General features: G+C 41.4%; 1 protein-coding gene and 1 long non-coding RNA gene across 8 annotated transcripts in view; both read left to right on the top strand.

Annotated features, from left to right (window-relative positions):
* Nucleotides 1-26,284, top strand: part of SLC44A3 (solute carrier family 44 member 3) — a 103,220-nt gene that overhangs the window by 34,134 nt on the left and 42,802 nt on the right. The gene's annotated exons all lie outside the window — the stretch shown is intronic.
* Nucleotides 1,998-5,408, top strand: LOC310846694. Its single transcript, XR_014565479.1, has 2 exons — nt 1,998-3,838; nt 5,063-5,408. It is a non-coding gene; the product is annotated as an uncharacterized lncRNA (long non-coding RNA).

Below are 26,284 nucleotides of genomic sequence, written 5' to 3'. Positions count from 1 at the left end.
CGCCGGTGCTGCTGGGGGAGAGGGAGAGAGAGGGGGAGGGAGAGAGAGAGGGGGGAGGGAGAGAGAGGGGGGGAGGGAGGGAGGGAGGGAGGGAGGGAGGGAGGGAGGGAGAGAGAGAGAGAGATGGCTGGCTTGGGTGGGGGGAAACTTTTGCCTTTCTCTCCTCCCTCCCGTTAAATCCCTCTCCTGCATTCTTAGCCAGCTGCTTCTCTGCACACCCCTCTAATGTCCCTTCTTTGTTTTTCCTTCGCTCCCCACTTAAAATGTGGTTACAAAGCATGGATCCTCAGGATCTTTGCATTGGGTCACCCCAAATTCACCATCAGATCACATAGCATGTCCATGGCTACAGCCTGCACCAAAAAAATCACGCACCCACTGTTGCCTGGGGCTGCAATGGTGCAAAAATGTGGTTAAAAAGCATGGATCCACAGGGATTCTCAGGATTTTGGCATTGGGCCACCCCAAATTCACCATCAGAGCACATAGCATGTCCATGGCTACAGCCTGCCCCCCAAAAATCACGCACCCACTGTTGCCTGGGGCTGCAATGGTGCAAAAACGTGGTTACAAACCATGGATCCACAGGAATTCTCAGGATTTTGGCATTGGGTCACCCCAAATTCACCATCAGATCACATAGCATGTCCATGGCTACAGCCTGCCCCCCCAAATCACATACCCACTGTTGCCTGGGGCTGCAATGGTGCAAAAACGTGGTTACAAACCATGGATCCACATGGATCCTCAGGGTCTTTGCATTGGGTCAGCCCAAATTCACCATCAGAGCACATAGCATGTCCATGGCTACAGCCTGCCCCCCAAAAATCACGCACCCACTGTTGCCTGGGGCTGCAATGGTGCAAAAACGTGGTTACAAACCATGGATCCACAGGAATTCTCAGGATTTTGGCATTGGGTCAGCCCAAATTCACCATCAGAGCACATAGCATGTCCATGGCTACAGCCTGCCCCCCCCCCAAAATCACGCACCCACTGTTGCCTGGGGCTGCAATGGTGCAAAAACGTGGTTACAAACCATGGATGCACAGGGATTCTCAGGATTTTTGCATTGGGTCAGCCCAAATTCACCATCAGATCACATGTCTGTGGCCACAGCATGAAGCACAAAAATGATACACCCACTGTTTCATTCAGAATGTTTTTTCCCTTGTTTTCCTCCTCTAAAAACGATGTGCGTGTTATGGTCAGGTGCGTGTTATAGAGCGAAAAATACGGTAAGTAGTTTTTATGAGTTTTAATTTATTGAAACTATGTTCACAAGATGCTACACTTACTGGCATAGTGAGAAATATTCTCTGTGCTATTTTGATATTGGGTGGGCGGGTGCCAGCCTAGCCAAAACCGCTGCTACCAGAGTACTCCACCTCCACCGGAGCAAAGTGGGGCTGTGCTGTCCACCTGCCCAGGGGGGAGCCTGGCAGGCCAATGTGGCCCTTGGTTCATGCCCCCCACAAGCTGGCTTATATGCACATATGCTCTGTTCAAAGGACCTGATCTGCATGCAGAAGTCAGGGACGAGGTCAGCAGGTGTGATTTCATGCTTTGCAAGACTGCAGTCATCTTCACAAAATGCCTGTGTCTTCCATGGTGTGTTAAGAGTCGGCAGCCCTGTGGACAGCAGAAAGATGTTGCAGGAGACAGTGATAGGGTGGACCATTGGCTGCCACAGAACGAATCTTTCAGAAGTAATAGTGTTTGCCCTCATGCTCACCTCTGCACTGGTAGAAGCTGGGTGAGGCTAGGGGAAGTTATTAAATTGGATGCACACCAGGCCCCTTCATTCCAACAGAGCAAGACTGCTCCTGTCCTGTCTTCCCCACTCAGCTTCTTGGCTTGTGCTACTACCTTAATTGCTACCTGCTAGCCTATGTAATAGTGACAGATAGCACCAATAAGTAATGATATATGTGGACCTGGAATAACCTACCTCCTTTCATTGCTTCTAGGTCCTCCACTAGAGCAGGGCAGGAAAATCTGTTGCCTTCTAAATGTTGTTGGATTACAACTTCCATCCACCCCAGCCATAATGGCCAATAGTCAGGGATGTTGGGAGCCAGAGTCCACAACAACTAGAGGGTCACATATTCCCCAGCCCTGTGGCAGAGACATGAATACAGACTTGTGAGAGGTGAACAGGGCCTGACTTTGTTCACCAAGGTGATGCCTACAGTGAGACATGTATATACCTACTCCATGGCACTTTTGTCCTGTATATGATCCCATCAAAATTTTGGACATTCTTCTGTGGCTGCTTTAATGTTCCTTTGCTATTGCATGTGTTAGTGAGGTGAAAGGAGATAATCTGTGTTCTGCTTCCGAGATTCTGTGTGTTCTGGAGTGCCTAAAAGTACAAATCTAATTTGTGTGCTTGTTTGATAATTGGGGTAGGCTGGCTGGCTTCCTTCCTTAATAACTCAGAGTGTGTGAGTGAGAGTGAGTGACTGAGTGTTAGACAGTCATTTTGGAATGGTTTAAAAGCAGTCACTGGCGACTGTGGAATCTGTCATTAGAGGTTTGGCTCCTTTTAAGGTTTGGCTGCAAGTTCAAAATCATTGAACGTTTGGTTCCAAGCTGAAGTTGCAATCATGAGAGCTGCTTCCCATATTACTGTTCCATGTTTCTTGGGAAGTGGCCACAAAATAGATGGAGATGTGCATCATCTGTTTAATGTGTAAGGAAACAGTTATGAGTCTGAAGGTATGCCTGCCATGATCGTTTATTGAGGAATCAGATCCAGGAAAAGCTTCAACACTTGATTCTGCAAATTCTATAAGCCAGTCCTAGCTGTGTTGTGCTAATACAAACAAGCTTATGGGCAGTATAACTCGCTCATGCGCAGGATGGATGATTGGATTATGCTGTCAGCTTGATTCTTTAGGAATGTACACAGAACTAAAGGTTGCTTTATGCTTTGGTTGCTGCTTGCTTTAGACTTGTGGCATCTCCATGACTACTTGGCTGAGCATGCTACGTGTTGACATGTTGCAATTGCTGGAACTGATGATTATGCTCTTTATTTTTGTCAGCTTTTAAGGGCATCCTCAGATCACTTGCGCATGGTAGTGACCAAATTCTTTTTTAACTAATAAGGGTTTGTGAAACATCACATAACTGCCATTTTACTATTTGTTGCTATCAACAATTTCTACACAGCCCACCTTGACAAAACTCAGCCCTATCCATTTTTATTTTACCACACCAAGATACCACAACAGTCATCTGTTCTGTCTGATTTCTTTGAATATATGCATTCTCTGATTTGCTGTGAGACAATAAGTTGGCCAGACTCATGGGCTTGAAAAAAGGAATGTTAGTCATCAGGCTATTCCATTTCCATGGAAACTAAATGTGGGATGATCTTTCTTAACTCCTACGAATGGGTCAAAAACAGATACAACCCCATTTCCCAAAAGATGTTGTAATAGGTGTTATTAAGGAAACAGAAGTCAAAAGCTGCAGTTTTCAAGTGCGATTAAGACAGGAGGTCACTTCTGGACTACTTGTTTAATGAGATTTCAGCCTCATTTGTTTGCAGAGAGATTATGTTGGCTATTTAATGAGCATTCATCCTGATTTATTTGTGGGGAGGCTAGATGGCATTGCATCAAAGCAAGTGTTATCCCACTGTTGCATCACCTTAACAGAAAAAAATACAATCTTTGCTTAAACTGTGATCCAACTATGTTCAAGCTGTACGTTTGTAAATAAGCTCAAATATTACAAATGCCAATAGCTCCCAGTGACATGCTTCCACAGAAAATCAATCAGGGAAGTGATACTAGAGGAACGTTTCCACTCAGAAAATGAGTGGGTGGTAAGTATTTCACTGTTTAGAGCAAAGCTCATACTAAAAGTTTGTAGTTTTAAGATTTTGCCTGAACTGGTGGGAAAAAGTTGTTTTTCAGCCTCTGGCAGTGCTGCAGCCTTCCCACTTCTAAACATCAGGAACCATGTCTGTGTTTGTTTGCTTACTCACTCATTTTAGCATGCAAGGTTTTTCATAACAAAGTTATTCCATAGAGCATAGTCCTCTGCTACATAATTAATTGCCTAGAACCTCCTCCCACAACCTAAAAAGAAACAAGTAATGTCATCAGCCTGGTAGCTGAATACTACCTATATTTTGATTTTGTCAGTGTATAATAGGTATGATATATTTTTAAGTGGGTTCATGTATAAGAAGGAATTTGCTATTCTCTTGAGAAGTTGTCCTAGCATACAATTCAAAATGTATTGATACAACTCTATAGTGCCAATGTACTTCCTCATTAATACAAACTGGCAACCACTTATTTGAAGTGCAAACTCATCCTATTTCAGTATGGCTGCATCTTTACTATATGTTTAAAGCAGTATCATACCACTTTAAACAGTTATGGCTTTCCCGAAAGAATCCTGGAAACTGTAATTTGCTAACGGAACTGTGAGTTGTTAGGAGACCCAATTCCCCTCACAGAGCTACAATCCCTGGAGTTCTCTGTGAAGAGACATCGATTGTTAAACCCCTTTAAGAACTGAAGATCTTTGAGGGGATGAGGGTGGTTTATCTTGTCTGGCTGTGTGTAAGAATAGAAGGCAAAGTCAGAGAAGAAGTTCCATTGCACAAGAATAAGAATGAGACCACACCTTGGGTAGAAGCATAAAGTTTTACTTTGGAGGTGTCGCAATAGGGTTTGTGTCTAGTCCAGCACTCTTGTCTGTGCTCATCACCTGCCCTGCCCTGCCTTGCAGATTGCAGCAGCATTGAGAAAACTGCCATCCTGGAAAAAGAAATTACAGGACTACAGTGGGAATCAAAGTTGGCACATGGGAATGTACAGCAATGGTTGGGAGGGTTGGTGGGACAAAAGACCCTCTTTGAACTTTTGGTGGCCATTAGTTCTTTATCCCAGAGTTCAGATACGGTGAACTAATCAAGTGCATGATGTGGTTGTACACATGGGTTTGGACTTTTCCTTGATCTTCAAACACAAATTCCTTATGACTCAGCTTTCACTTTTACTAAGTCTGACTTATCTGTGGTTCTCTCGGTCTCCAGGTGCTGTGCTTGCTTCCCGCGCCGTCCTTATTGCCCACAGGCAATGAGGATCCCACTGCATGTTCTAATTCCATTGATGAGATGTCAAGAAACTACCCCAAAAGATCATACATCTTTTGGAGTGACCACACTACAGGAGAAATAGTATATGAGCAAGTCAGTCACAGACTGGAAGCTATTCACTCAAATTCTTTCCAGCACTGGGGTTTCCCGCAAACCACCAGGATACAGACTACAGCAAATCTTTTCTTACTAAGGTTAGCCTGTCATCTTGTAAAGTGAATATACTGAATTTTATGGAGATGGCTATGTTATAATAATAAAAATTTAAATTTTATAGTTTATACCCCACCCATCTGACTGGGTTTCCACAGCCAATCTGGGCAGCTTACAGAATATGTAAAAAATAATGGAACATAATAATAAAAATAATTTTATGTTGCATTAAATAGCAGCAATTTAATCTATAGTGGATGAATGAACACCCAATCCTTTTTACCACTGATAACACCAAGCAGTGACTTTTTGCAATTGTTCTATTCTGGTCTTTTGGATGTGCCTACAGAGCACAAAAGTAAAGTGTTGCAGTGCCACAAAGCAAACAACTTGGGCAGCATGCACCCCATACATTAAAAGCACATTGCAGCAGAACCAACCCAAGAATGCTGAGAAGGGAACATGGTGCCAGGAGCACTGGCAACACATTTCGGAGCTGTAGCAGATACAACTTGCAAGTTGTGGGAAATCTGTATGAGAATGAATGTTTGAGACTGACATCGGGTGGCATCCAATTGGTGCTCAACCTCCCACACCACTTTCCACTCTGTGGCGGAGCCTCTCCGTCAACTCCCTGGGACTAGTTTTAAGGGTGTGGGGACACTGAGCTGCAGCGGTGAAGAGGAATTGGCAAAAACCACCTTCCCTTTTCTTCCACTGACAAAGGCATATTCTGGGACAAAAGGTCTATTGTGGAAGCAAAAGCAGCATACATCTACCCACCCAGTATATGTCAAATTGTCATCTCACCTTTTCACCCTAGCAATTTACTATAATTATTACTGTAGTTCCACAGAATCATTTCGATAGTTGCTTGTAGTCCACAATGTCCATTAAATGACTCAGGAATCCCATTTTTTTATAATTTCCCCAGTTGTGTAATCTTTTCCAGATTTTGCAGCATGAGAAACTTCATGGACTTAACATTTTTTTTTTTAAAAAACCCTGTTGTTCAAACACATCCATAAGTTTTCTGAGCATGATGCACCTAATTAAGTGGAAAGTGTAGAAGTTTCTTAGCTGGATGCTAAGGCTGCAAATACTGTACTGTGCTACCTCTGGTTAAGAACTTAATTTGTTCCGGAGGTCCGTTCTTAACCTGAAACTGTTCTTAACCTGAAGACCGCTTTAACTAATGGGACCTCCTGCTGCCGCCGCACTGCAGCCGCGCGATTTCTGTTCTCATCCTGAAGCAAAGTTCTTAACCCGAGTTACTATTTCTGGGTTAGCTGAGTCTGTAACCTGAAGCGTCTGTAACCCGAGATACCACTGTATACGCACACCTACCTCTGTGGAACTTACTTCCAAGTAAACATGCTTAGGATTGCATTGTGAAAGAACATTTTGTATATCAGCACCAGTGCAGTAAGGCTAAAATATTGTTATATACACCCTAATCTCCAAGTAGTGAGAGATTTCAGGGGACCCAGTCCATTGGGTTTGGTTTCCTCAAAATAAAGATTTATTACCAAAAAACTGAAGCTACAATAGACAACTAAATAAAATGTTACAAAAATAAACAACTACATATAAAATGTTACATTAGTACAAATTTACGAATATATAGAAATCAATATCAATTCATTTTCCTTCTGACACACCTTCCCAGTTACAGCAGATTTGGTAAGTTCCCCAGGGAGTTCAATGGATGGGGAACAGGCCCCCTCTCCACTTACATTTCCACCTTCTGTTCTCTCCTCTCTCTCCAGCTGGGTTGGTATATGCCCCACAGATTTAATGTCACTGCATTGCAGTGGACAATTAATTTGTTGTGATCAACAGGACAATTAATTTGTTCTGATCAACAGGACAATTAATTTGTTGTGATCAAACCAGATTTATATATCATCCAAGTCAGTAATTCCTAAATGGTTTGCCAGAGCACACTAATGTGCTGCAAAGGAACTGTTGGTGTTCCATGAGAAACTGGTTGATTGATTTAAGGCCTCTGTTTGCTCAGTGTACCATTCCAGGACAGAATGCCCATCTACTAAGCCAAGTGGATGCAGCTGAATCATTCAATCATCCCCTATTGAGGTCTTCACCAGAATTACCCTCAGAGGAGGCTGCCCACTGCATCTCTGCATGAGTTATTCTCTGAGCTAGCCTCCTTCCGATCAGGTGTGGGCTCTGTATTGGGTGGATAATTCTAAAAGTGAGCCATTGAATAGGTGTCACCAGTTTTAATTAGGGGAAAAAATTGTTCCCCAGCTATTGGATGTATACATCATTCTGAATATTATGTAGGCATAGACAGTCTTGAAAGTAATCTAGCTCTCTGCTGAAATTAATCTTGGAACATACAGGTTTTCCTCTTTGTGGTTCTTGATTGCTCCCAAGACAATTGCTTCTAAAAGAAGGGAAAATGAATCAGAAATCCAAACTGTGGGATTAAGAACAGATTTTGCAGAACTATATTTCTCCTATGTAACATGCAGCAATACCACATTATCTTTGGGTTCTGCTTTTTCGTAATTCAGCCCACATCCTTTACGCTGCATAATCATCTTGCATAATCTTCTTGGGAACCATGCTCAGTAAGCAACCTTTCTAGTAAAACTAGAGAAGACAGGGGAAGCCACATTTTGCTTAATTACATGTTTATCCCAATCATATGTGAAGTGGGGGATGGGGCGATTTTTAATGTCAAGGGGGTGAGTGAGGGGACCTGAATTCTCCCCCTCCCACTGCCTTACCCAACTACCGTTCATCACCCCAGGCACCTTTCCCCTGGCTCACTTCTGCTTCGTAACTGGGGTTGATGGGCTGGGAGATCAGGTTTCTCCAGCTGGGTTCACACTCCTGTTTACTGCATTTCCAGGGCTGGGTTTTAAATTCGTGTTCACATGACATTATCCAAAGCGCCCATGTGTCCTGTATTTTGTTACAAGATCTTACAATTTGATGCATTGTTTCTCAAGCCAGCTTCACACTGATTAGAGTTCTTGCGCCTTTTCTAATTCCCTTCTAGCCAAGGTGTTAAAAGTTAGGGGAGAAGTCCTATACAGTGATACCTCGGGTTACAGATGCTTCGGGCTGCTCGATTTCTGGTTGCACACCATGCCAAAGCCAGAAGTACTGGAACAGGTTACTTCCGGGTTTTGGTGCTTGCGCATGCGCAGAAACGCTAAATTGCGCTTTCCGCATGCGCAGAAATGTCAAATCATGACCCGCACATGTGCAGACGTGGTGCTGTGGGTTGCAGACGCTGCGGGTTGTGAACATGCTTCCCGCACTGATCACGTTCGCAACCCAAGCGTCCACTGTATAATGTGCTGGGGAGGGAGAGAGAGAAACACAACTCATGCCACTCATGGGTATAGCCAGGATTTTTGTTGTGCAGGGCCAGAACCTCATATTTGTATTGAGTTGTGTTGATTTTTACTGATGGGGGCAGCTACCCCCTGCCCCCCCGCTATGCCCATGCTGCCACTCTAAGAGAGTAATGTGAACCCAACCACTTTCTGCTGTTGATCCTTGTGGGAAATGGGAGCTCTCTGTGCCCACTGAAGCTCTTGTGGCCATGAAGAAACTTCACACTGGCCACAGTCTGGAGAAAATTTCCAGATGACTAGATGACCCTTAGAGCCCCTCCCAACTCTACAAATCTATGATTCTATGGCTCTGTGCTGTTGTCTCCAGGATCAGAGGCAGCATACCTTTGAATACCGATTGCTGGAACCACAGTCAGAGGGGACTATTACGTTCATGCCCTGCTTTCAGGCTTCCCAGAGACCACTGTAGCAAATTGGATGCTGGACTTACATTATATTGAACATATCATATGTTCCTATATTGATTTTTTTTTATCTGGTGATTACTTAACACTTTATGCAGAGTTTGCAAACTTGACTTTCACTATGTGAGATGATTTAATGTGACAGGAAACTTCTACCAATGAATATCAACTTCAACTTTGATGGAAATGTACTAACCTAATTTGAGACTGGGCATAAAATAGGCCTCATTCTACGATAGGAGTGTTGATGCACTTTTATCTTCTGCTTTCCTGATCTATTCTTTTTTTGATAAACTCTTAAAATTGGTAGGAATTCAGCCAGCATTGGCAAATTCCAGGATTACCACTACCACCACCAGGTAGTTGCTTGGCAACCTCATAAACAGGATGCATGATAATATCAATCTTACTCTGTGGGTGAAAGCTACAGGCAGAGGGTCCAGAGGCGGAGCTAGTGCACCAGCCATGAGCGGCGAGCGTCCCAGGGGGGCACCACCCACGGCAAGTGTCCCAGGGGGGTGGGGCGGTGTCACCTCCCCCACGCACCCCACTTCCTCCACTAGTAAGAGGATCAACTCCCCATGAAGTTTCAGCTGCAAGTGAGTGCAACTCTATATGGTTCTCAGTTGTCTGCTTTCATCCAATTTCTTCTCACTGTATTGTTGTTGTTGTTTAGTTGTTTAGTGTCCGACTCTTCGTGACCCCATGCACCAGAGCACGCCAGGCATGCCAGGCACTTCTCAAATGGCAGAATGCAAGGCCCAAATGTTACGCAACTGTTGTTTTCATTGCAAGTACATAGTAGGGAGTATGCTCATATCTGTTTAACTAAGATTATTTTCAGTTGCATTCAGCTAAGACTTCTTGGCTATGTGTGTGATTTGCAGGAGTGTCACTCCCATATGACATCAACAGTAAATTGCTTTCATAGTTTTGGAGCTGTTTTGAAGCTATTGAGAAACACTGCTAATTCTTATGGCTAATTAAATTATTCCATGGTGCAAATAATACCACTGCAGATAAACATGCACAGGTTGCTTGGACCAGATTCTGTGTAGTGGAGTACACCAGAAGGAAGGAAATGACAGTTTGTTACATCAGGGGGAGTTTTCACATATAAGACCAGACTACAAATGAAACTTGGTGTTGAGTTCATATTATACCAGTGCTTAAAGAATGTCACTTATTGCTAGTCTATTTCCAAATGCAGCTCAGTGAATTTTCTTCTGACTTTTTTGTCCCCCCGCCCATCAACCTAGCTGTGTATTGAGATCATCAGGTGAGACTCACCTCAAAATGACCAGCTGGGGTTAGTTTAAACTTGTCATTGTAAAAATCAAGCAAGCCATAGTTAATTCCCTCTGTCACAGAAATGTAACACCCATTACTGGAAGGAATTTATTCTGCTCTTTGTGGTATGTGGGGTGGGGGACTGTGCACCATCTAAGTCCTTAAGCAAAAGTTCTAGATTTTGCTATCAATATATTTTGTTATACTTGATTGCTTTTATCCATCCACCATAATTTGTTTATCACCATCATCATTTGCAATTTCCAAATCAGGCAATATTCTTGGGAACATTTTCTTTGCATGATCTTGGCTTGCAGAATTAAATCAGGGGAAATACTGTGGTAAACATGCCCTGTTGTGGTCATTGTCACCAGATTTTCCTGGGATGAGTCTCCTTTGGGTATTTTTTTTTAAAAGATGAGATGTGTGGTATTATTTTCTTATGCTTCTCTGATTCATTTTGCTTTATGTTTTCTGCGTGGCTTTCTCACTACTTTTCTTCCTTCATGTTGAATTACCTTTTGCAGCATAGAGTGTATTCAGCTGTAACTATGTTGACTTTGTGAAATCAAGTTTTGAATACATCTTCCTTGAACCATCCATGGCTAAAACCACACAAATGCCTAATCTTTTTTATTATTATTACTGTGACACTGAATGTCTTTCACTACCATCATCACCACTGTCTGTCACTGATTGAATTATTTTTGTTTATTTTTTTTAAAAAAGAAAAACCATGTATCCAGTATAGTATAGAGAGGGGCTTTCTTCTGGTTCAGCAACTGCTACAATTTGCCACAGAGATAGGGTTTTGGGCTTGAGATCATTCTAGTAGACTTCTCCATCACTCCTCCTCCCACCAGTTTAGAGTAATCCCCTTAGTTTGTAAGGGAATTACTAGAAAAACCGATTTATTGGTGGAATGAACAAATCTCAAAAGCTAGGAGTCTGAATGAAGGCCCAGCTCCACATCTTTGTCCCTCTTTAGGTAGCCCCAGCACCTCTTCCAGTTTCCTAATTCCATTTGGCAGCATTTTCCCACAACTGATTTCCATCATTCCCCTTGTATCTCCTACACCTTCCTGCTCAGAACACTTGACTGCCACTTTGTTTCTCCAATGCCCTGGCCAAGAGCCAAGGCAATTAACAAGCCCCTGTGGTGCTATCATTTTCTTAAGGGCTCAGCCAACTACTGATGGCTGAGCAGGAGCACCTTTCTCATGGACCTCACTGACGCTTGCTGGTGTGAAATAGCAGTGGTGGTTTGTCAGAACTCCATGACTGGCCTCAAGAGAATCCTGAAGGGTGGGCTACCCTACTGCCTGCTCTGTGTACCCACTGAAAAATGTCATTGATGCTATTAGCAGCTTCCCTTTTAGAGAATAGCCAGTGACAAGAGAGAAAAGGAGATTAAGAGCTTTAGGGAAGAGGTTTTTTTGGACTGTGGTGCATACGCACACTTATGCATATTTACATACTGTCTGTTTTGGCCCTTAATTTAACAGTTAGGCTAAATGAATGCTGTCTGCTTCTCTTTATATCTCCAAAAGCAAAGCAAAGTAAAGTAAAAAAAAGCAAAAAGCTAGAGACATAGCTAATTTTTAGAAAACTGAATATTCCATGAGAGTGGGGGGTTCATGGCACCAGCATTGTTTAAAATATTTTAATGTTTTAGGGATTTATTTTTAAAAGGTCCTTTGGAAAATACTAGAGGGTAAGGACGAGCCTTGATTTTATGAAAGTGGAGATGACTCAAATCCTTCCACACATTCACCTCTCCACCTCAATTGTCCTCTTATGTTTCCGTTTGAACTATCCTCTTCTCTTTGGGTAGAAAGATCCAAAAGGAAAAGCAGAGGAAGAATGTAACTGAAAGGTTAGAGGAAATTGAGGGCCCCCTCTCTCGTCTACTCTATTCTCTCTCCTTATTATGCTGTTGTCTCTCAGGAGAATGAACTGTGTGACTCAAAGGGTGGCAACGGGGGAATCTCTCTTTGTGCATGCGTATAATTGTTTGCAACTCTGTGCTCAGTCTCTAGATTTGTCTCCAAATCTTGCTTCTTTGTGATGACATGCATTAAACAATTTCTAAACTAGGTCCTAACAGTGGGGGAAGGGGGTAGGAATGTGCATAGCTTCACCATCAAGCTTGAGATAGTGAAACTTCAGAACCTGGAAGATTAAAATTCAGTATTTATTCATTTATTGCATAAAATTTCTATACCACTTGATTGTAGAAGTAGTTTACAAAAAAGATGAAACAAGAAAATAATCACTAAAAATTTTACGACCATAATTTAAAACATACAGAAAGTAGACAAAAAACAAATGAAAACTTGCACAACCTTTCTAAGCATCTGAGTACCTTGTCTAAATAAGAATGACTTCAGCAGGAGCTGAAAAGAATACAGTGAATGTGCCTGCCTGATATCTATAGTCAAGGAGTTCCAGAATGTTGGTGCTGTCACACTAACGGATCAATTTTTTACAAATGCAGTGCAGGTAGTATGTGGCATCTGTAAAAGTCAGATCAGAGCAGTTGAATGGGACCATATTGGATAAGACGATCTTGTAGGTAAACTGGGGATTTGTGGTTTTTTTAAAGTAAGTTTCTGTACCTCATTATGCTATGGAGAAAAACAAGCACAAACTGAGGCTCAATGGTAGGGTTTAATCCCTGACTTCTCCAAGTAGGGCTGGGAGAGACTCCTATCTGAAACCCTGGAGAGTCACTGAAACCCTACTAGTCACCAAGCTAGATGAATCAAAGGTCTGACTCAGTATAAGGTATAAGGTAGCTCTGTGGTGTTCCTAACAGCAAGGACAGGACAGGGGTTGATTAGGAAAAGAATTGATTGGCTAGAAAAGAAGCTGGAGCTGAACAACCACACAAAACATTTTATTTTCTAAGAGCTTATAAGATAGTTCTGCCTTTTAAGACTTCACACACACACACACACACACACACACACACACACCACACACACACAAACCACTGAAGACTGGAGAATGTTAGATGAAGTGAGAGCATTCTAGGCTAGCCCTGCAGCGCTTATTAAGCAAATAGAGAGTGCTGGGTGGAGTGAAATCACTCTAGTCTTCCTCCAGATTTCTTCCTCCCACTCTTCCCATCTTGGCATCCTCATTACATGGTGTTTCAAAATTGCAACATTTCAGAGACACTATCTGACTTTCAGAGAGACTGTTTGGAGCTACAAATCTGCACAAATATCTGCAAATTGATTTAGGGCAAACTGGGCTGCCCTGTAGTGATTTGTTACTACTTCAGCCCAATCCAGTTGTGGGTCTGGGATTCAGTGGAATCCAGTGCACAGCCCTACTCTGTAGAGTTTAAGAGAGAAACTACATTCTTATCTGCAACTACGGCTATGTAACATTCCTTTATGGGATTTGACAGTGACAAAGTTTCAAACCTGGATTCTTGGAAAAGGGTTGACTAAGTCAAAGGTTGTTGAGGGAAAATGAGCAATTATGGCAGTGTAGGGAGGTTTAAATATATTTTGCTGAAGAAATTGTTTTAAGCAAGGATGGTAAGAATGAGTTGGGAAAGAGAAGATTGGAGAGAATTCATTTCTGCAGTGCTGCTTTGTCCTGCTTTATATTATGTAGATTGTCTTGACAGAACTCTGTTCATTTTAGTACAATTGAGTTTCAAGGAGTTCACTGAGAAGTATCTCAGAATGTGAAGTGAAAGACATGAAAGCAGAGATTACAGTTCCAGAGCTTTCTGCAATTAATCTGGAGGTTTTGATAGTGCACATGTAGAGACAGGGTTTGTGGTTAGCATCTGAGATAAAGAGAGCAGGAGTGTGCAACAAGACACCCTATTATTTGAAAGAGAACCTGAACTTTTTCTTGCATTACTTTAAATTAAACTGACTGGTTCAGAATACCAGAAAACTGCTCTCATCCATTTCATATTTGCTCCTTGATTCTTATGTCTTAGACCATTTTCACATGACACCCCTACAGTGGCAGTAGTCCTTGAAAAGACTTCAGTCGCCAAGAGTTTCTAGTCTGCAGCTCTAACATACTGTGGAGCATATTGGGATGACAGAGTAAGATGAGAAAATAAGGAAAACATTTTTCTTCAACTTGCTCTTTGCTGCTAATCTTGTTGCTGCTGTCACCACTGGAAAATAAGTAAGGGAACGGCCTTTGGACTGGCTCAAGAGATTAACCAATTTGTCTCTGATTTATTCTGGAAACAAATCAGTTCACTTCCAGGTCACTTTTTGGGTAGCAGTATATATTCCACTTCTCTTTTTTCAAAAGAAAATACTTCTGCCATTCTGTCACTTGGTTTCTGAACATAATTCCTTTGCTTTGTTCACAGACACCATGTATGGCATGACTGTTTTTGTTTTTGTTTTTGGTATCTTATTTTATTATTTATCTTAATCAAATTATAAAGAAAACCATTCTGAAAAATATTTGTGCCTTTTCCTGGAACCTAAGGACTTGGTTATTATCATAAAGTGGTGTTTTGCACATTACTTAGGCTGCATTGGGGGTAACAAGAGTCTGGCATATATTGCTCTGCTTACATTATAATTTGTTAAGTTAACAACACAAACCCCTTCCATGCAGTGTGGCAAGAAAAGAAAGGATTTCAAATCTGCAATTTTCTGGTGATAGGTAACCCTGTGCCAAATATGATTATTGCTGCTGCCAAGGGATGGCAGAATGAATGCTTCCACCAAAGCAATCTGATAAAACTTATTGAAATATTGAATCAAATGCATCTGGGCTTTTCAGAAAGCATATATAATGAATTAAACAAGCTACAGTTGTTGGAGTGAACATTATGGTAACTAAACCTTTGTATAAACTATAGCTTGAGTTCTTTTGGGGGAATAACACTTGAGAGTTCAGCGTTTGGTCATTTCAAGCGGAGGTTCCCATAAAAAGTACAGCATAATTCAGTGTCAAATTAAAGGACTGTAACCACATACCACAAGCCTGAATTGCTGCCAGCTAACTTCCTACATGCTGAATATATGTTGCTGAAGAGATGCTAAAGTAATATTTAGCTTGGACGGTGTCTTTGCTGTTGCTCATGCACAATTATTGAATAATGATTGTGATAAGCAGTGTTGACTGCAAGTGTTTGGGTCTGGTGCTCCTTTGGGGATTGCAGCTGTGTAAACTACAGAGCACACCAAATGTATTCCGCTAAGGCATGATCACAGTAGATGTATCATTGTGAGGGGGAAACTTTGGGGCAAAGCAGCCTGGATTTCTCAGTGCTTTTAGAGGAAAGGAAATGGAGGAAAGAATACTCATCATACCTCATCATTCAGGGCACCTCCAGGTTCATCTGAATCTGTATCCTTTCACCTTTTCAGCCTCTGGACATGCCCTTAGTCCAAACCTTAGCAGAAGGGATCTAATTCTGATTTTTATTCTGTAACACTGCTTTCTGCTTCTCTTGTCACCAGTGAGAACCATTGGGTCTTTCATTGTATCTGTCTTAGATGATGGTCACATTGCACCAGACATCCAGCTCATTCATCTCTTAGAGAGGCCAGCAGAATTTAAGTGCACATTATTTTCCCTGGGCATTAATCAGTATAAACACCTGATTCATAGTGACGCATACCTGCTGACGCCAGTGTATGCATTTCCTACACAAATTGAATGAATGATGCTGAGTCTCCCCCCCCCCCCATGTTGCTTGAGTCCTGCCTGCTGCCAGAGTCTGGAGACATTACATGAAGGACAACAGGAGGAATGAGAGGAACAGGAATGAGAGTATACAGTATTCTGCATGTGTAGCTGCTCACTGCCCCACTCAATAGGAAACTCCAAGGAAGCTACAAAAGCATCTCTTCCAAATGCCATGGTTTTTAGTGTTATAGCTGCTGTAGGGGAACCTGATTTCCATCAGGAATATGGTATGTGAGGAAGGGGCGATTGATCCTTTCCTTCCACATCAAAGTTCTAATTAAATTCATCTCCCACAGCAGCTATTAGCCTCACAGGGTAAGCTCCCATAAAATATTGACTTTTGGGACTGATAGCTACTACATATTTGGTGATGGATTTTTATTAGGACACGGCTGACAGAGGAAACTGCTGTTTCTTATGCACTGTGTTGCAAATGAAAATCTCTCCCACTATCCTCAGCAGTTCATATACTACGTTTAGTGTCACCTCTGGTTTGCCGTAAGGGATTTTTAAAATTATTATTTTAAGGACTAAACAGGAAGCCAGGATAGCTAAGTAAAATTTCTGCATTCTGAGACAGTGTCCCACTATATATTATTGTATCATTACTTGTCTAACACAGAGGTTACAATCAAATTTTATAATTTATAAAATTCCATCCAATACCTGGGTGAAGAGGAAAGTCTTAACCTGGTGCTGAAAAGAGGTCAGTGTTGGTACCAGGCAGGCCTTACTTAGGAGAGCATTCCATAGATAGGGAGCCAAAATGGTTTTCTGGCATGTTGCCACCTTCCGAACAATTCTCGGGAAGGCGGGTGGCGATGAAGAAGGGCCTCAAATGACATAGGTTGAGGTCTGGGATTATTCTTGCCAGGAGATGTAGTCAATAAGGCATTTAGGAGGTGTGGGGAACTTTTAGCCCTCCAAACGTTTCTTTATTTTTCTTTATTTGATTTATATACTGCCCTTCATCAAAAGATCTCAGCAAGCAGGACCAATGGTGAGGGATGATGGGAGTTGTAGTTCAGCAACATCTAAAGGGCCAAAGGTTGTTCACATCTCCTTTATAGTTTAAAATCAGCACCTTAAATTGTTCCCAGAAATATACAGGCAACCAGCGTAGATGTGCTAATACTTGTATTATTAGGTTAGCTCACCTAGTCCCCAGCAGCAGTCTGGCCACTGCATTCTGCACCAGCAGCAGTTTCTGAACTATCTTCAAGGGCAGTCCAATACATAGCACATTACAGTAACCCAATATATAGGCTACCAGAGCATAGGTCACTGCAGCAGTCTGTCCCTGTCCAGATAGTGGTGTAGCTGGGCTTCCAGCCAAAGATGGTCGAAGGTACTTTGCTGCCACCAAGGCCACCTGTGTCTCAAGTGACAGAAGAGGTTCCAGCAGAGCCCCCAAACCTCTTCCTTCAGTGGGAGTACGATCTCATTTTGAACAAGATGAACTTAGAGGAAGCACCCACAAATAGCATATCAGTTTCACCTGGATTGAGTTTCAGTACCAATTGCTAGTGGAAGGACAGCAGAATCAAAACACTCATATGAACACATATGAGTGTGTTCATATAATATTAATAATAAACACAAGGGACAGAGTACATGTCAAACACCATCACGGTAATCCTGACATTAATCACCTGCTAATGGGCTGCCCCAAAGTATCTCGCTGCGGACCACAGGAAACAGGATGTTGCAGTAGCTTAACCTTTCGCATGTGTTGTGTTCACTGGTGGAAATCACACGATTAATGTCTTAAAGGGTTGAATCAGTTTATGGGTACCAGTCGTCCCTTTCCTATGAACTCCAGAAGCAATTGAGGGTATTCCACTAAAATGTTAATGTGAGTAAGTGAATATAGAGTTCAGTGAGTTCATGAGTTGTCTGTGGTGTTGTTTTCCTGAGTTTTCCCCAGCAGTTTATGGTTGACGTAATTTTCCCATGATGTAAGCAGCTCGCTTCTGTGCTGTAATAATCGCCATAGGGCCCTGCTATAGGTCAGTGATTGGGGGTTTGCTCATTATGAAGAAGCACAACATCCTGTTACCAAAAATACATTTTTTTTCTATTTAAAAGCATGCTACCCTGACTGCTGAAAATAAGAGCTTCCCCTTCCGAGGTTCTTAGCCTCCGGATAGACTTCCTGTGACAGGGATTGTGCAAAAGTGTCACTCCGTGATTGCATACACGACAGCTCTAAGAAGAAGCAGAAATAGAGTTAGATTTGTTTTGCAATTCTTGCAAAGGGGAACACATTCTATGGGAAGCTTGAGCTTTCGTGCTGCAGCAAACCAAAGTAGTTTCTCTTCTTAAGTAATACAGAAATGTTCCCTTTCATAAAGACTTCTTAGAAACATATAGCGGATCATACCAACCTGCACTGCTGTCTCAGTGTTTGGTGTCTTTCTATACTGGGTAATTAACCCTTTGTTATTGTGAGTGTTAAACCTGCTCCTGGTGATCCCAGTGTCTGGAGCATGTTGTTTTGCTTTGACAAACTCCTAACTCTGGCCCATGTTGCTACTGCTGCCTATTTACTTTATCCCATCGAACTCCATGGAAGCCACTGAGAACTGATACAGCTCTTCTCTGTATATCCCCCATGTGTTCTTCTTGGCTATGCGACATTAAATAATTGGTAACTATTTCTTGTAAGCAGAAATCTCATGTTCTGCCTTTTTACATCCTTGGCTGCTTGCATAGCCGCTGTACTTTCAAAGCACATTCAAAGTGCATTATTTCCCTCAAATAATTCTGGACACTGTGGTTCATTAAGAGTTGCTGGGAATTGTAACTCTATGAGTGGTAAATTACAGTGCCTAGTATCCTTTGAGGGAAAGAATGTGCATATGTGATAAGGTGTGTACATAACCTTTACATAGGTAAAACATAAAGCTCAGTTAGTTCAAAATACCACAAAAATGTATCAAAATGCAATAATGCTGAAAACAATCTATTTGGAATGAGTAATCTAGAACTGACATAAAGTACAAAAATCCTTTTGTATCATATTCTGGGTGCTTTCAAGATTCCCATGGAAGTGACTTGTCTAAACTCTAACACAACAGCAAATAATTTTTTAAAAGGATGAAGGGATGGGATTTTAGGAAAGGCTTGGTCTGGAGTAGAAAAAGGAAAGATCACTCAACACAACCACCAACCCAGTAAACTCTTTGGAACAGAAGCCATCTGACACTGCTCCTAAGAGAAAGAGTGAGACAACTTTCACAGAGAAGAAAATTCACTGGAACAGTTCCTGATTATTTTCTTTAACATTCCTTCCACACTGTGATCAGAGGTCCCTGGTAAAGTCACTCCCTGATTGCAAACTACACAGCTGTCAGTCACAAGATGAAACCCACTCATCTCTCTCCCCTTCCCCCTAGGCTAGTGTTTTCTTTTCATGGAGAGCTTGACAGAGCTTCAGAAATTTATCAAACTTGGCCAAAACAAAAATTTAAAAACACCCCACTAAGGTAGGCCTGAAGCCTTGAGACCAGCCTGCTTCACCTTTGATGATTTTTGACCTGTCTTGTCATGTATTTGGAAACAGGCCAATTAGCTCTGAAGTGGGAACATTTTCCTTAGTGCACCTTCATTCCCTGTTCTTCCAGCAAATGTGAGATTGTTGTGACTTAGCCTATTTTTCCACCCTCAGATATGAGGAAACTTTCTTAACTACCAATCTTAAGCAATACCTCCCCACTCACCAGAACTGGGCTTCAAACTATTGCATGGGGAAGTATAGAAAATACTGTCTTTTTCTGTCACCTGCTGGGGAGAGTCTTTCACCACAGCAGCTGTTTCTTTAATTCAGGACCGAGATAACATTTGGGGTGTCTGTTAACACCTGTTTATAAGTAAAAGCAATCACTTTAAATAGCACATAGTTTAATTTCATCCATGAACTCATATTTGCTAAATGCGTTTGGAAGAAAAAACAGTTGCTTCTGAATGAAGGGGAAGCAATGTTTACATAAAGGGCTATGCTCTCTGCTTCTTAACTATGTTTGCTTTCTTTCTTAATAAATAGCCACCAGTAGCTGAAGCTTGTCCAGTTCAGCTGCATTCCTTTGAAATGAAGACATGACAAGTATAGGTGCTGGCTGTTGGAATTTCTGTTCCATTATCAGGCAAGAACACTTTGTCCCCTTTCTATTCACAACTGAACAGGGATAAGTGTATGCCCAAATATATTTTAGCTGTGGTCAGAGAGCCCGGTGGTGCTTGGTTCTTGCTGGGTGGCTAGCTCCAGTTTTGGCTTCTTTCCCAGGTCACTTTCTCATGGGCACCTTTTGTGTAATAAGGATTGCTCTCTTTTCCTGCCTTCCAGGCTTATTAAAAGACAAAGCAGCCTTCAATGCCAATGCTGAAATTTGCAACCCCAGGGGAGTTTGCTGGCCTGTTTTTACAAGCCATGAAACAAGGCACACTCCTCTTAGCATCCGAGGCACAGAAGGTAAACTTGACAGCAATCTTTTATTTTTTTAATTTGTTGACTTTCTATCCCACTCTTCCTCACAAATTAAAACAAACCAAAATATTCAAAAACAGTCAAAACATTCGGTAGGATTTTTTTTAAAAAAAACATCATCATTATATGTGCTGATTACCTTTGTTTTCCCCTTAAACTCCTCAGTTTAAAACATCAAATCCCTTGCATTCAAAGTCCATTAATTTCAGTGTGCCTCCTCTATGATTTAATTGGATATCACCCTACTAGATTTATTCTGGCGTAAGCTTTCATGGGCCCAAGCCTACTTCATCATCATGCCAAAGAGTGGTATCCACTAGCCTGCAAACAGAATAAATACCTCAAATAAGACGGGGTTTTGTGCTGTGCCACCTATGCTGTGATCCTGGTAACCCTATGTGTAGAAGCAAAACAGCATCAAGGTTAACATACACTGCATATATTGTTTGCCTGTGACTTGACCAAACTGCGGGAGGCGGTGGAAGACAGGAGTGCCTGGTGTGCTCTGGTCCGTGGGGTCATGAAGAGTCGGAAACGACTAAACGACTAAACAACAACAAATCACCCTGCAAAACAATGAAGCCTCCTTCATGTGTTACTCACACAATAATGGTCTCCACGTGTTGAAGGGGCAGTGATGGTGACACCACTGGCCCCGTCCCTCAACATACAGGTGATGAGCAACTGCACCAGGTTTAGACATCTACACACATAGACTTCCATTCAGCTGATCACACAGGGTCTTTGCTGAATGTGTGGACTCTGGGGATAGGACAAGGGAGCCGCATGGCATTGGTGTTGGACAGCACAGCCCTGCTACCTCTTCAACACGTACAGCCCCCTTCATATCAGTGACACGTGAAGGGGATTTGTATCTGCTTATATGGCAGTAGAAGGGAGCAAGAGGGTACACATCTGCCCACCAAGTAGCTTTCTCCCTACATGCTCCACTCCACTGTTGGACCCTTGGAAAGAAAGGCACTTTTCACATCTACTCTCACCCTCAGAAAGACACGTTGTGCCTTCTTGTCCTCTCTCAATATTTGTTTCCAGTGCTACCACTGTTTACAGGTGCTCTACTAAAACTCAGATCCTGGACATTTTCTGAGGCTTAACTTAGGCTGTGTTCACACTCCTGTTTACTGAGCACTCACTGCATTTCAGTGCTGGTTTTTAATCTGTGTTCACATGGCGTTATCCAAAATGTATATGTATCCTGTATTTTGTAGTAAGATACTGCTGTTTGATGCATCGTTTCTCAAACCAGCTTCATGCTGACTGGAGTCCTGAAACCGTTCTCTAACTAAGGTGTGAAAACATTGGCATAGGGTAAAGACATCCCCGGCCTTTCAAGGTTCGCCTGTGTGTACACATAGGGAAACATGTATGACACTGATGAAACTGTGCTGATGTGAACAGCTCAGGAGAAAAGAATTGTGAAAGTCACCAGGGTGGGGGACTTCAGTGCACTCTAAGTTGCTAATGTGAACGCAATCTTTATTACTGCATTGTCCTGTATAGTCTTGTATCCAGAACTGTGTTCAAATCCCTGCTTAGCCCACCACAGAGATGCAGTAATGGGTAAATCTGTTCCTGCTGATGTTCATTTATCATTCTGTTGTTAATTTGACAGCCAGTGTTTTGCAGTAGTTCTAGAGTTGTCCTGGGATCAGAAAGACTTGAATTCTAGTTCTTACTCAGCTATAAAGCTTACTGGGTGATCTTGGACAAGGGTGCTGATGTGCCCTACTCTACAGGACAGTTCTCTATTTGCAGCACTTTCAGAGAACAACCCTCTGTTTGAAGGAATCCAAGACTGTGCGGTCCAAGTCTGATGTAGAGACAAAGAACCCTAAGAAAGGAGAGCCCATCAACTATTAGCATTTAGACAGTAGACTGAGCAGCACATACGGTAGGTTACCTAGTGGCAGTTGTCTCCACCATAGGGAGATGTATTTCTATTTAAATTTTAGTAATCATTTCTAAATTTGCATCTCTACATATAAATTAGCATATGCAAATATTATGCAAAATCATATCTTCTTTTGCTTCCTTTTTTGGCCATACATTTCCTAATTTCTGGCAATGCATAAGTGTAAGTTAGCAATATGTTCTGCTGCCTTAGGCTGATGCTTGGTTTTACTATACCATTCAGACACCTCTTCATCCTTTCATTTATTTACACACACTCATAGTGATGCCCGGAGCAGCTTGTCTCATCCTGCAGCATGGCAGGGCTCACCATGGTCAGACTAATTTACTTTGCAGGCTAAAACAGGGTCAGCTCCAGATATGCTGCTGTAAGGTCTTTTTGAAGAACAGACATGCTAATAAAGTGATTTATTTTTTTTAAGTAGCCGCCTACTTTATCTCCTGCATCTTTCAATAAGCCACCTGATAACTGATGTTAACAGGTATGATTGCTTACTTGTTCAAACACAAATCTTCTACATAAACCTTTTGAGTTAGTATTAGCCACACCTAGACATACAGCTTGAGACAATGGACAAATCTTTTAACACTGACATTCCGTGTTTGTACAGGCAGCTCCTGCAGAGTTGTTCATTCTTTTTTAATCATAAAATCTGTCAGTGGATATTCACTTTTCCAACTTCTGGGACTTCCCCTTCAGTTTCTGTCAACTTTCCCCTCAATAATGTGAGGAATCTACATATAACTTGATGAAGAGTATGCATGGTCATAAATGTGAAGGTGCTGCAAAACACAAGTCTTCCAAGCTCCACAGACAATAGGTTGTTGTTGTTGTTGTTGACAATAGGTTGTTGTTGTTGTTGTTGTTGTTGTTCCTCTTCTTCTTCTTCTTCTTCTTCTTCTTCTTCTTCTTCTTCTTCTTCTCATCATCATCATCTTCTTCTTCTTGTCATCAACTCCAGGCTGAACGCAAAATCATAAATGAAATACAACCAATACAATTATAAATAATTGTAAGGAAAAACAAAGCAAGTACAGGATCTGAAGTTACCATTTGTCACAGCCTCCATATATGTCTGACATGTCTAACCCTGTTCCAATAAATTAAACTCTAAACTACATTAATATTAACATCATGTATTTTTAGCTGGTTGGATAGTTTATTCCTTTCAATTTTGTTGTATTTCTGTTCTATTGATGTATGTTATTCTAATGTTGCATTATGGAATTTCAGTCCTTATGGTTATTGCCTTGAAATCCAGTTTTGGATGATGGTGTGATATATACATTTTTAGAGCCACAAACAAACAAAATTAACACAAGCATTGTTTGGAATAAAAGAGTCTTCAGAGGTATTTTCCTGGAGCTTATCAGGTCTCACAGAACAAGTTGTCTCTTGTTGGACTAAATCAGTGTTTCATACATTGGGCATGTTGTTGTTGTTATTAAATTTCTCTTTCCCCTGGCATTTTATTTACAGTCTGAATCAAGTGCTACCTTTGAAGCTAATTTTATTATAGCACAAAAGTACTAAATTACAGCATAAAACATATCCTAATGTGAAACACATTGAATGATTCTCCTGCCACCTAACATTAAATTTTAACTTTAGGTAAGTGTGTATAGGATTGCATCCAGTTTCAAGGAAATGGCCACAATCCAAGAAAAATCAAAATCAATGAGATTAAGGATGTCCATTTTTGTGCTGGAGCTTCGGCACTGTATTAAGCATCAACATAAAGCATCAACATAAAAAAGCTTGTATTTTTATTTGTCCAGATAATGAAACTACTCTATCTTTAACATCTTAGAGCACCACCACCAGGTGGAAGAAGGTATTATATGTGTGTTACTAAAACATGCTAAAATATTAAAATATTTTGTTTAAAATACAGTATCAGGCAATATTTTGCTTAATTGGGAGCTACAAATAAAAGTCCTTGACATACTATCATGAATCACAACTTTGTGATTTTGAATACAGGAAAGTAAATAATCTAGAAACCTTCAATCTTTTAGGAGAGTTAAATCATAATATAACCATGTCCTGGCTTGAAAGATTTGTTTGCATCTTCATTTCACTTGGTTTATTATTAACTCAAAATCTGCAGCCACAGAAAATATTCTCTAGGTACAAACTAGAGAAGGTTGAAATGAATGTGAATGGGACTTGAATGCTTAACTGTGGGCATTTCAACAGAATTCAGGCATGTTTTTCTGGATGTACCCTCAGTCATTAAATCTAAGGTTAATTTTAATGCTCCCCTAAATACTTCTTTGCAAAGTGTATTAATTTACAAAGGTTTGGTTTCTGCTTAAATTGAATAGGAGATTAGCATCTTATGTTACATGATGTGCCCAGCTGCTAAAATGTAATTCATACCAAATAAAGCAGTTTGTGGCCAAGTGCCTTACATATTTTATCTTACAAATCTTTTGTATTTTCAAACTTTAAATTTCATCTTAAATTTTACAGATTATCACCTGGGTGTTAAAATCTGTAGAATGGTTTGTGCTAGTATAGCTGCAGAAGCAACTCGTGTGAGGCAAATGTATTAAATCTGTTTTGCTATGGTGCCTGTTATTTGCAATCTGGTTATGGAAAGTTACTGCTATCAACGAGATGTACAAGTTTGTGCTGCTCCTTAAGTGAAATACTAGCTGGACTTTTGAGCACTGCCTCCGCTCTGCTCCCTTCTGCATACTGTGGAACTGCATTATGTTGTGATGCTGTGCCACATCTGGAAATGGTGGCTCATGCTAGCTCAGTGGCAGTGACTAATTTTGGTATATTAGTACAAATGTGGAGAGAAATCAGGGGGAAAAAATAATTCTTATTGTTTGGCTAATTGAGGTAATTTATAGGAGGCAGATCTACGGTATGTAAATATTTTTATTCTAATCTAGCCCAGACTGCAAGATATTTACAACTTGTAGATACTTAAGATGGAATAGAATCCAATCACTTGGCAGTGTAGGGAGGCCAAACTGAATAAAATACTGCACACATTAAAGCAACTACAATATTTGGCTACCATTCTGTTGCACCTCTCCTTTTTAGCTTCTGGAAGAAGCAGCTTGTACAGTCACAGGTGGCTAGAGCCTCCATTTCCTTATTCATCACCTTGGTCTAGAAATGCGAGTTCACCAGGTTCTGCCAGCAGGAAAAGGGTCCCCAGTGCCATCATCATTACCTTCAGTGACAGCAGCAGCTGACATATTCCACTAAAGGTTCCTGGTGAACTTGTGGAAGTAGAAACCATCCCCTGTCTCCCCCCCCCCCCCCCGCGCGCCTTTGTTCACTGGCATTTTATTTGTCCTGCTTATCTTGTTCTGTTTATAGCACTACACTACAATTCTCCGTGTAGTTAAGTAACAATTTGCACACATTGCATATATTACAAAGCAGCTAGTAGTGTTCTGTTCAATGCAACTGCTACCCAGCATGCTGTTTTGGACATTGTTCCTCAGATTCTTTCAGAATGTCCCTATTGGCTGGGATTCAATCACATACTGCCAGGTTCAGGTTGCACAATTAAAGTTTATTTAGCATTCTTGTGCATTGTTTATCCTGGTCCAAACCCATAAATTGATTGCATGAAGGGTCTGTGCCCACCTGAGGAATAATAATAATAATAATAATAATAATTATTATTATTATTATTATTACAGCTACAAGACACTCTCAACACACTCTGCCCGTGAGTGCTTTGAGCATCCATAAATGACCAAGTTCAAAGGCGGCAACCCTACGGGAAGGACGGTTACCAACCTGTGCAACTGCTTGCCAAGTTGATGCTGTAACAAT

The sequence above is a fragment of the Podarcis gaigeae genome, assembly GCF_964106915.1.
Source record: "Podarcis gaigeae genome assembly, chromosome: 6".
Classification (NCBI taxonomy): domain Eukaryota; kingdom Metazoa; phylum Chordata; class Lepidosauria; order Squamata; family Lacertidae; genus Podarcis; species Podarcis gaigeae.
Note: the sequence above shows the minus strand (reverse complement) of the source record. Positions and strands in the feature narration are given on the sequence as shown.